Source organism: Mastomys coucha, unplaced genomic scaffold (assembly GCF_008632895.1).
Source record: "Mastomys coucha isolate ucsf_1 unplaced genomic scaffold, UCSF_Mcou_1 pScaffold15, whole genome shotgun sequence".
NCBI lineage: Eukaryota > Metazoa > Chordata > Mammalia > Rodentia > Muridae > Mastomys > Mastomys coucha.
Genome location: NW_022196897.1, coordinates 28,204,122 through 28,213,174, shown reverse-complemented (window position 1 = coordinate 28,213,174; position 9,053 = coordinate 28,204,122). Strand labels below are relative to the sequence as shown.

The 9,053-nt window shown below is 36.0% G+C and overlaps 2 pseudogenes; one reads left to right on the top strand and one right to left on the bottom strand.

Annotated features, from left to right (window-relative positions):
• LOC116090126 overlaps nt 1-9,053 on the bottom strand; it is a 1,191,078-nt pseudogene that overhangs the window by 656,081 nt on the left and 525,944 nt on the right.
• LOC116091631 lies at nt 3,282-3,935 on the top strand (annotated as a pseudogene).

Genomic DNA, 9,053 nt, shown 5'->3' with positions numbered 1-9,053 from the left:
GAAGAAGAAGAAGAAGAAGAAGAAGAAGAAGAAGAAGAAGAAGAAGAAGAAGAGGAGGAGGAGGAAGGAGAAGAAGAAGGAGGAGAAAGAGGAGAAGGAGAAGCAGAAGGAGAAGGAGAAGGAGATGAAGAAGGAGATGGAGAAGAAGCAGCAGAAGGAGGAGAGGAAGAAAAAGATAAAAGAAGCAAACAAACCCAAGAGCAGTAAAGAGAAGGAAATAAACAGAGGGCTGAAATCAGTGAAATAGAAGCAAAGGGAACAAACAAAGAATCAGTGAAACAAAGAGTTGGCTTTGTAATAAAATCAAAAGGTAAACAAGAGTCTTCTCTAAACTAACTAAAAGGCGGAGAGAATGTCCAAATTAACAAAATCAGAAACAAAAACAGAGACATGAGATAACAATGAGGAAACGTAAAGAATTTTTAGGCCATACAGATTGGAAAATCTGCTGGGTGGTGGTGGCGCACGCCTTTAATCCCAGCACTTGGGAGGCAGAAGCAGGTGGATTTTTGAGTTCGAGGCCAGCCTGGTCTACAGAGTGAGTTTCAGGACAGTCAGGGCTACCCAGAGAAACCCTGTCTTGAAAAACCAAAAAAAAAAAAAAAAAAAAAAAAAAAAAAAAAAAGATTGGAAAATCTAAAGAAGTTACCAAATTTTATGATAGATACCACTTATCAAAGTTAAATCAAAATTGGGTAAACATGTCTCTGAGTATTTGGTGATTTAAGTGGTCTCTAGGATTTTGTGTGCCAGTGTTACCTCTGAGTTTCTGGGTTTCTGTATGGAAGTGTGGCCTCTGTGGTGCTTGGTACTAGAATGGCCTCTGATAGAGCAGAGGGATTCTGGGGTTCTGGGTACTGCATGACATGTGGAGTTGTAGATGTTGGCATTGTCTCTGGGGTTGTATGTACAGGTGTGGCCTCTGGTACGGCAGTGGACTTCTGTTGAAGTTGTGGCACAAGCACAGAGTTTTATACAAGAATATTTTATATTATTTTAAATCCAAAATATAGTACCTATTGTATTAAAATGTTTAACATATTAAACTATTATCATAAGTACTTTAACTATACAGAAAATTATATCATCCTGGTGTTCAGAGTGTTAGCATTTTCTACATACCTTTTAAATAAAAATTGCTAAAAATAATTATGGCACCCTTGTATATCCATCTCAAACCCTAGTCCCTTTTCTTTCATCATAAAAGGGTTTGCCCACAAAGTTTCTTTCATCCCCTAACTGTTCTCGGCCACATCACCTTAGCTTTTTAAGAAACTCTTTGAAGTGTAAATTCTGAGAAAAATGCAATCACTTTGTCATCCTCACAGTAGACTGATAATATATGCAAAACATTCAAATCATTCCTCTTAGGTTTCCATTTACTATTGTCTCCTGATCATTATTTTTATATTGAATATGGGTTAACATTAAGAGACCAAATAGAAAAATGTTAGTAATAACTAAAATTATTTTTACATTTCTCACTTTTAATCTCTTAAAAATTTACTTTTCCCTTTCCTCTTGTGGCTTTGAATTTTCTCTCTTGAAACATAATAAGTAGAGAGGTATTGATTTTTTAAAACTTTAAACATCTGCAGGACATTCCATGCTTAGTTCATATCCCAGTGTAGAAATGATTCAGGAGTTATTACTTGTTAAAAAAAAAGTCAAAATTGTCTGTACTTCAATATCTGTGGAATTAGAAGTAATTTTAGTATTGAATGTTCTAAATCTGCTTGGCATTACTGGTGCTCCTACAGTAGACACTGAATCCTGAGTATTTTTTTAAAGTAGGTTTAAAATATTTTCTACTTTTTGTCAGTTGCCTTGATGATCTTTGCTATTCTGACCAGGATAAAACAAAATCTTAAAAATGTTTTAATTTGCATTTTATAATTTCTAGGAACAACAACTTTTTTCAGTTATTTCTTAACAATTTTTCTTCTTTTGATAACTCCATTCAAGTTCTAGGCACACTTTTCAAATTGGATCTTTGTGGGGTTTTTTCTAAGTTTGTATGTGTGTGTGTGTGTGTGTGTGTTTATGTTTTAGTTGTTTCTATATTTTAGATATTAATTGCCAGAAGCATGGATTAGAGTTTCTTGCATTCTATAGTCTTCCTATTCATTTCTTTAGCTCTTCAGAAACCACTTGTAAATTCTTGAACAAACTGATTCCTATTCCAGAGTCTTGTCTTATTCCTGTATAATGTAAGTTAGTTCCTATGTTTACTTGTAAAAATTTTGTCTCTGATTTTACATTTAGATTTTTGACCCATCAAGGGTTTATTTTTGTGCAAAGTGCTATATGTGTGTCTAATTTCATTCTTCTGCATATGGATGGCCCATCCATTTAATGAAGATGCTATATTTTCTCTTGGATGAGTTTGTTGGCAACTTCATTAAATATTAAATGGCTATATTTTTGGGAACTCATGTTTTGGGTCTTTGATTTTATTCTGTTGGTGTATATGTCTGGTTTTTTTTTTTTGCCACAACCATGTTGTTTTTTATTACTATAGCTCTGAAAGAAAAATGGATATTTGGAATAATAAACTCTCAAGCATTGTTCTTTTTGCTCAGGATTGATTTTTGTACCCAGAGTCTTTTGTGGTTCCATGTGAATTTTAGGATTTTTTTCTATTTATGTGAACAATGGAATGGGAATTTTGATTTATTTCAGATTAAATCTACAAATAGCTTTCAAAAACTATTGGTCATTTTCTGAATATTAATTTGATAACTAATCCTAGAGAAGATGTGGAGAAAAGGGACTGATTGGTCACTGTTGGTGGAATTGGTAACTGATTCAGACACTCCAGAAGTTAGTGTAAGAAATCATCAAAGAGCTGAAATTAAATTCATCATTTTACTACATTCAACCTATGCTAAAAGACTCAACCTTATACTTCACAGATACTTGCTCAGCTACATTCACAATAGATAGAAAGTACAAATAACCTAATTTTTTGAAAATGTTCTTCAAAATACAAAAAAATATAAGCTGATGAATTTGTTGTGACTAGATGTAACTATGATTCATCATATTGAGTGTAGAAGACCTGACTCAGAAAACAAAACATCACATCTTTGTTCTCACCTGAGGCTTAAAGCACTTAATCTTAGATGTGAGTTCATCTTATAATGTAACATTGCCAAAACCAACACAATGGAAAGGGAATACTGCCTGGTGTGAAACTACAGGATCAATAGTGGTTGGGAAAGTGGTGTTCTTATTGAGGAAACCAGAAAATGAAGGGGTGGCTTCTAATTGGGTAGTGAATGCAGAAGTCAAAGGAGTTAGAAAGGCTCAAAGAAGGCCTTTGGCAGAGGGAGGAGCTCATTGAGAAACATGGCTTAGTTATAACCCCAGACAGTACTCCCAATGGTGATGTCAATCATGAGCCTGTGGTTGAAGCCATTACTGCGGTGTCTCAGGAAGCTGCTCAGGTCTTAGAGTCAGCAGAAGGGTCACTAGATGTGAGGCTATGAAAACTCGGTGGAGAAAAAGACGAGCTCCTGTCACAGATTAGAAAACTGAAGCTCCAGTTAGAGGAAGAACGGCAGAAGTGTTCCTGGAATGACGGCAAGTCAGGGGACCTGGCAGGACTACAGAACGGCTCAGACTTATAGTTCATCGAGATGCAGAGAGATGACAAAAGACAAATTAGTGAACACAAATTCGAGCTTTCGAAAGCAGAACAAGACATAGCTACCTTGGAACAAAGTATCAGCCGGCTTGAGAGCCAGGTGCTGAAGTACAAAACTGCTGCTGAGAAAACTGAAGATGAGCTGAAAGCAGAGAGAAGGAAGCTACAGCAAGAGCTACAGACAGCACAGGACAAGATCGAGGAGATGGAGATGACCAACAGTCACCTGGCAAAGCGGCTAGAGAAGATGAAGGCCAACAAGACAGCTCTTCTAGCCCAGCAGTAGGAGTCGGCCCTTCCCCTGGGGGCTGCTCTGCAGGCCTTGCCGGGAGATAGAGTCTTTTGTACGTTGACACAAACCCCTTCAAGTACTGTTTCAAGTCTTGTCATTAAACAGCCACCTTTGTATTTTATAATTTATGAAAATGAAGCAGGTTTAGTCGTTATGGATTTGGATTTTGTTTGTAGTTCACTTCTACAGTGAAAAAAATGATTTTCCTCACAAGAGGAAAATCATAGTAATGGTGTCTGAATCCATCACAAGGAAATATTAACTATCTATGTAAAAGTATTTATAATTCATGTACACTGTGGCATAAAAATACATAGATAATTAAATAAATTTTTCTCATCTGGGCTAAAAATGTTTCTGCCAGGATTGAAAGGACATCTGACAAAACCTTCAATACCAGGCATGAAAAACACTCTTTTGAGTTGCTGGTTTAGGGTCATCCAGTAAAGCCCCAAATTATTACAGGCTTTTACCATGCTAGGAAGAGGTATAAGATAAGTCCCTATTGCTGAAGATATCATGCATTTTGGAAACATAGCCTTGTAACCTGAGCTTGAACTGACCTGAGTGCCACTTCCTTGAGGACTAGCTTTCATGGTACCAGAAGGCATGCCCAAAGCAACTTTCCAAAGTGGGAAAGAAACCAACAGTCCTACCCATCTAAGGTGCCCTGAACCATCTGACAACAATTAGCATAGCAAGATAAAACTAAGACAGCAGGAGTGGTACACATGGCAGTCACCAACAGTCTCAAATTGGACTTAAGACCTGCTCCACCAAAAGAAAATCATGCCTAGTCCAGGCAATTTACCCAACTACCCATGGCTAGAGAAGCGATGATTCTTCAAGGAGAATTTACAACTACCACTTTACTAAACCAGCATAGTCCCTAATGACCTTCTAAATATCTGTCCTAATACCCATAGATAAGTATATTTCTCACCCATCATCAATGTATGTTTTCTTTGCAGTAGAGGAGAGCTATAAAGGAAACCACAACCAAATATATATATATATATATATATATATATATATATATATATATATATATATATATATATATATATATATATATATATATATATATATATATATATATCAGAAATTATGGAGTCTAATCCCAATAGACATATTTATATTACAATGACTATAACTCGGGCACTGGAACCATTGCAGAAAAGTGGTTGAAAAGATCATATGGGCCATATGAGTGGGGAGTTCGATGTGTGTACTACTGATAACAGAAGCTACATCCAGAAGGTCTCACCAATATGACTACACAATTATGAGCTGAGGACAAAAAACAATAGACATGCTAACATGAGCAGGAAGAAAGTTCAGGAGACCTCAACTCTAATAAATGAACTACAGACAACTAAAGAATGCTGAAAATCCAAAAACTGGTCTTCCTCAGGGAAGAACACCAATTGATTATTTATTATCAAACTGCCAGTCCTGAAAACACATATATAATCAACATTATACAAACGGAGAAAGTTGTACTTATGTATTTAGAAATATATGTACATGTTTTATATTGTCAAAACAACTGTTAATTTTAAAAAGTACAAGGGTTTGAAGAGAGTATTAGGAAGGGGGAACTGTGCTATTTTATTATAATGTCAAAAAAATAAAAGAAGCAAGTTTAGAAAATTTGCCATCAGCCAGGCAGTGGTGGTGCACACCTTTAATCCTAACACTTGAGAGGCAGAGGCAGACAGATTTCTGAGTTCAAGGTCAGCCTGGTCTACAGAATAAGTTCCAGGATAGCCAGGGCTACACAGAGAAACTCTGTCTCAAAAAAAAAAAAAAAAAAAAAAAAAGAAAGAAAGAAAGAAAGAAAGAAAGAAAGAAAGAAAGAAAGAAAGAAAGAAAGGAGGAAAGAAAGGAGGAAAAGAAAAGAAAAAAGGAAAAGAAAAAAGGAAAAGAAAAGAAAAGGAAAAAGAAAAGAAAAATAGAAAATTTGCCATCAAAGGATGCTTCAACATTTTAAATGTTGAAAAGAAAATGTATGTCTACTAATATGGGGAAACACTGGTCAAACCATTAAAAGAGGCTTTTTAGGTACACCATTTATCATTTGCCAGTTTTATAATTAATCATCATGAATCTCTTGTTCATTTGTTTGTTTGTTTTAGTTTGAAATTTTTCTTCTTGTTTGTTTGCTTGCTTGGATTTTGAGAGTAAGGTTCCATATTGTTCAAACTATCTTGAATTTCATAATCTTCCTGTCTTGTCTTCTGCCAGGTACTTATATTATAGGTATATGTCATTATTATTCCTGGATTATATGGTGAATCTGTAAAATAAATAAAATTTGTGGCCTTCTTGAACACATTTACTAAGAAAAGATTGGTTTAAGGAAATATATAAAAATGATTGTTGTATTAAGCAACTCTTATATGCTTCTTAACTTGCTAAAATCTCCAAGTGTCTCAAAACCAAGAATATATTTGCATACTATGATGACACAAATGGTAGACAGAAGCTGTAAAATGTGAATATGTATTGAAAAGCCAGAAATTTAGGGATCTCATTATTTTTAAAGTTTGCTTTAAGATTAGTATTGTTTTTCAGTTAATGAGATACCTTGTGTTTTTTTCTAAATTTTATTTATTTATTTATTTACATCTCAAATGTTGCCCCCTGCTGATCCCCTCTTCCAGTGTTCTCCCTCATATCCACCAACCCTTCTCCTTTGAGAAGGTAGCCTCCTCCCCTTGGTGTCCCTTAACCTGGTTCATCAAGTCTCTGGAGGATTAGGTGCATCCTCCTCCACTAAGACCAGACATGGCAGACCACTGTTACATATATACAGGCAACCTTTTACCAGCCGGTGTGTGTTCTTTGGCTGGTGGCTCAGTCTCTAGGAGATACTAGGAGTAAAAGTTACTTGACACTGTTGGTCTTTCAATGTGATTGCCATCTCCTTGAGGGCCTTTAATACTTCCCCTAACTCTTCCATAGGTGTCTACAACCTGCAGCCAATGTTTGTCTGTGGGTATCTGCATCTGTTAACAAAAAAGAAACATACAGTATTGTATATGGTTAGCAACATTCACAGCAGTAGTAGAATGAGAAGGGCTGAGATCAGAATGAGTGAACTTAGTTTTTTCAGTAAACATGGGACACCAAAAACTGAACAAAGGCTCCAATTCTCATTATTATAAACACACACATATAAGCACACACACACATACATCTATGTGTGCATACACATATACATACATGAATACAGAGATGCATACCTAGGCACACATATATACTCTCACACTAATCCGTTACTGATATTGAAATCATCAAAGCATAGCAAGCTATCACCCATAACTGCTAAATCACACCTATAATTTTCCCCTTGGTTAATGGAGATTATTATTGCTCAATTTGTGGTTTTTATAAATCAATATTTATTCAGTGCCAAGAGTCTTGGAAAGATGTGTGCTATTTTAAAAATCCTAACTTATCAATTCATCTATTCTAAGCCTTGTAATTTCCAATTCAGAAGAATACAGAAAAGAGTCAAGAACTGATAAAATATTTTTATACAGTTTAAAACTAAGACATAGAAGTAGATGTCTGTAGTATGTGGGAAGCCACTCTTGCATACAGTCATTAAATATGGTGACCCAGTCAGTACCTCAGGGTTTTCTGTTAACCTGCTGCTAATAACACAGAATATACCCTCTCCGATTCTAATAAATATTTAAAAAATAGTAAATATAACTAATTGAGGGTAGAGAAATCATTCATAATGACACAAAAGTAATTGTTGTATGCATATAAATTAGCATATGAATTTTAACTGTATCTACCAGGGAATTATAGTTTTAGAAATGTCACTATTAGGAATTCAAGAGGATTCCTGGTCAGACATAGGTGAAGGAACACAGTGAATGGATATAGCACAGTGAGGTAGTGGGATGCCAAGAAGAGCACACCAACAAGCTTGACTTCCTTAGAAGGGAGCTATATCATGTTCACAGCTTTTGCTTGCCTTCAGAGTGGTTGTAAGCCAACATTGCATACACAGGGCTGGGCCAAAATGTTAGAGGAGACACTATAAAATGGAAACTCTTTGACTGCTAATATTTTATTATAGTCAAAGGCAAGTGCACATTGTACAGGGGGAACTTAAATATGCAAATCAAGTCCATTTTTAATTTCTATAATTATAAAGTAGGACTTTTCTTATAGCAGATATTTCTAATGACTTGGTGTGTATCAGGGCAGATTAATGTGTTTTCCACTGGGGATAGAACTCAGGATAATTTGCAGACATGACAGCCCAGAAGTCTTTATGGCTAGATTTGCTTCCTGATTAGTCAACAGAACCCACCTGTTGTGGCTTGGACCCTTGGTATAACTCATTAGCACTTCCAAATAATCCTAAGTACAAAAATGCCTTTCTCTTTACTCATGACTCTGGAAGAAGCATTCTCCAAAATATTTAAAGTTCATCTTATTTTTTAAATACTTTGTGATATTGTGTACTTCTTAAACACAAACAACTACTGAAAATTTGTTTATAACATTTTAAAAGCACATACAATGAACCAAATATTTTTTCAGTAACTGAAGGTATAATGATAGGCAGAGCACAATCATCAAATCCAGACACAATTATGGATGCCAGCAAGTGCTAGATGACAGGAACCTGATATAGCTGTCTCCTGAGTGGTGCTGACAGGACCCGACTAATACAGAAGTAGAGGCCCACAGCCATCCATTGGACTGAATACAGGGTCCCCAATGAAGGAACTAGAGAAAGAACCCAAGGAGCTGGAGGGCTTGCAGCCTCTTAGAACGAATAACAATATGAACTAGCTAGTACCCTCAATGCTCCTAGTGAATAAACCACCAACCAAAGAGTGCACATGGTAGGACTAATGGCTCCAGCAGCATATGTGTAGCAGAGGATGGCCAAATCGGTCATCAATGGGAGGAGAGGCCCTTGGCCCTGTGAACGTTCTATGCCCCAATGTAGGGGAATGCCAGGGCCAGTAAACAGGAGAAAGTGGGTGGTGAGTATCAGGAGCAGGGAGGGAACAGGGTTTTGTTTTGTTTTTGTTTTTGTTTTTATTTTATGTTTTTTTCTTTTTCTTTCTTTCTTTC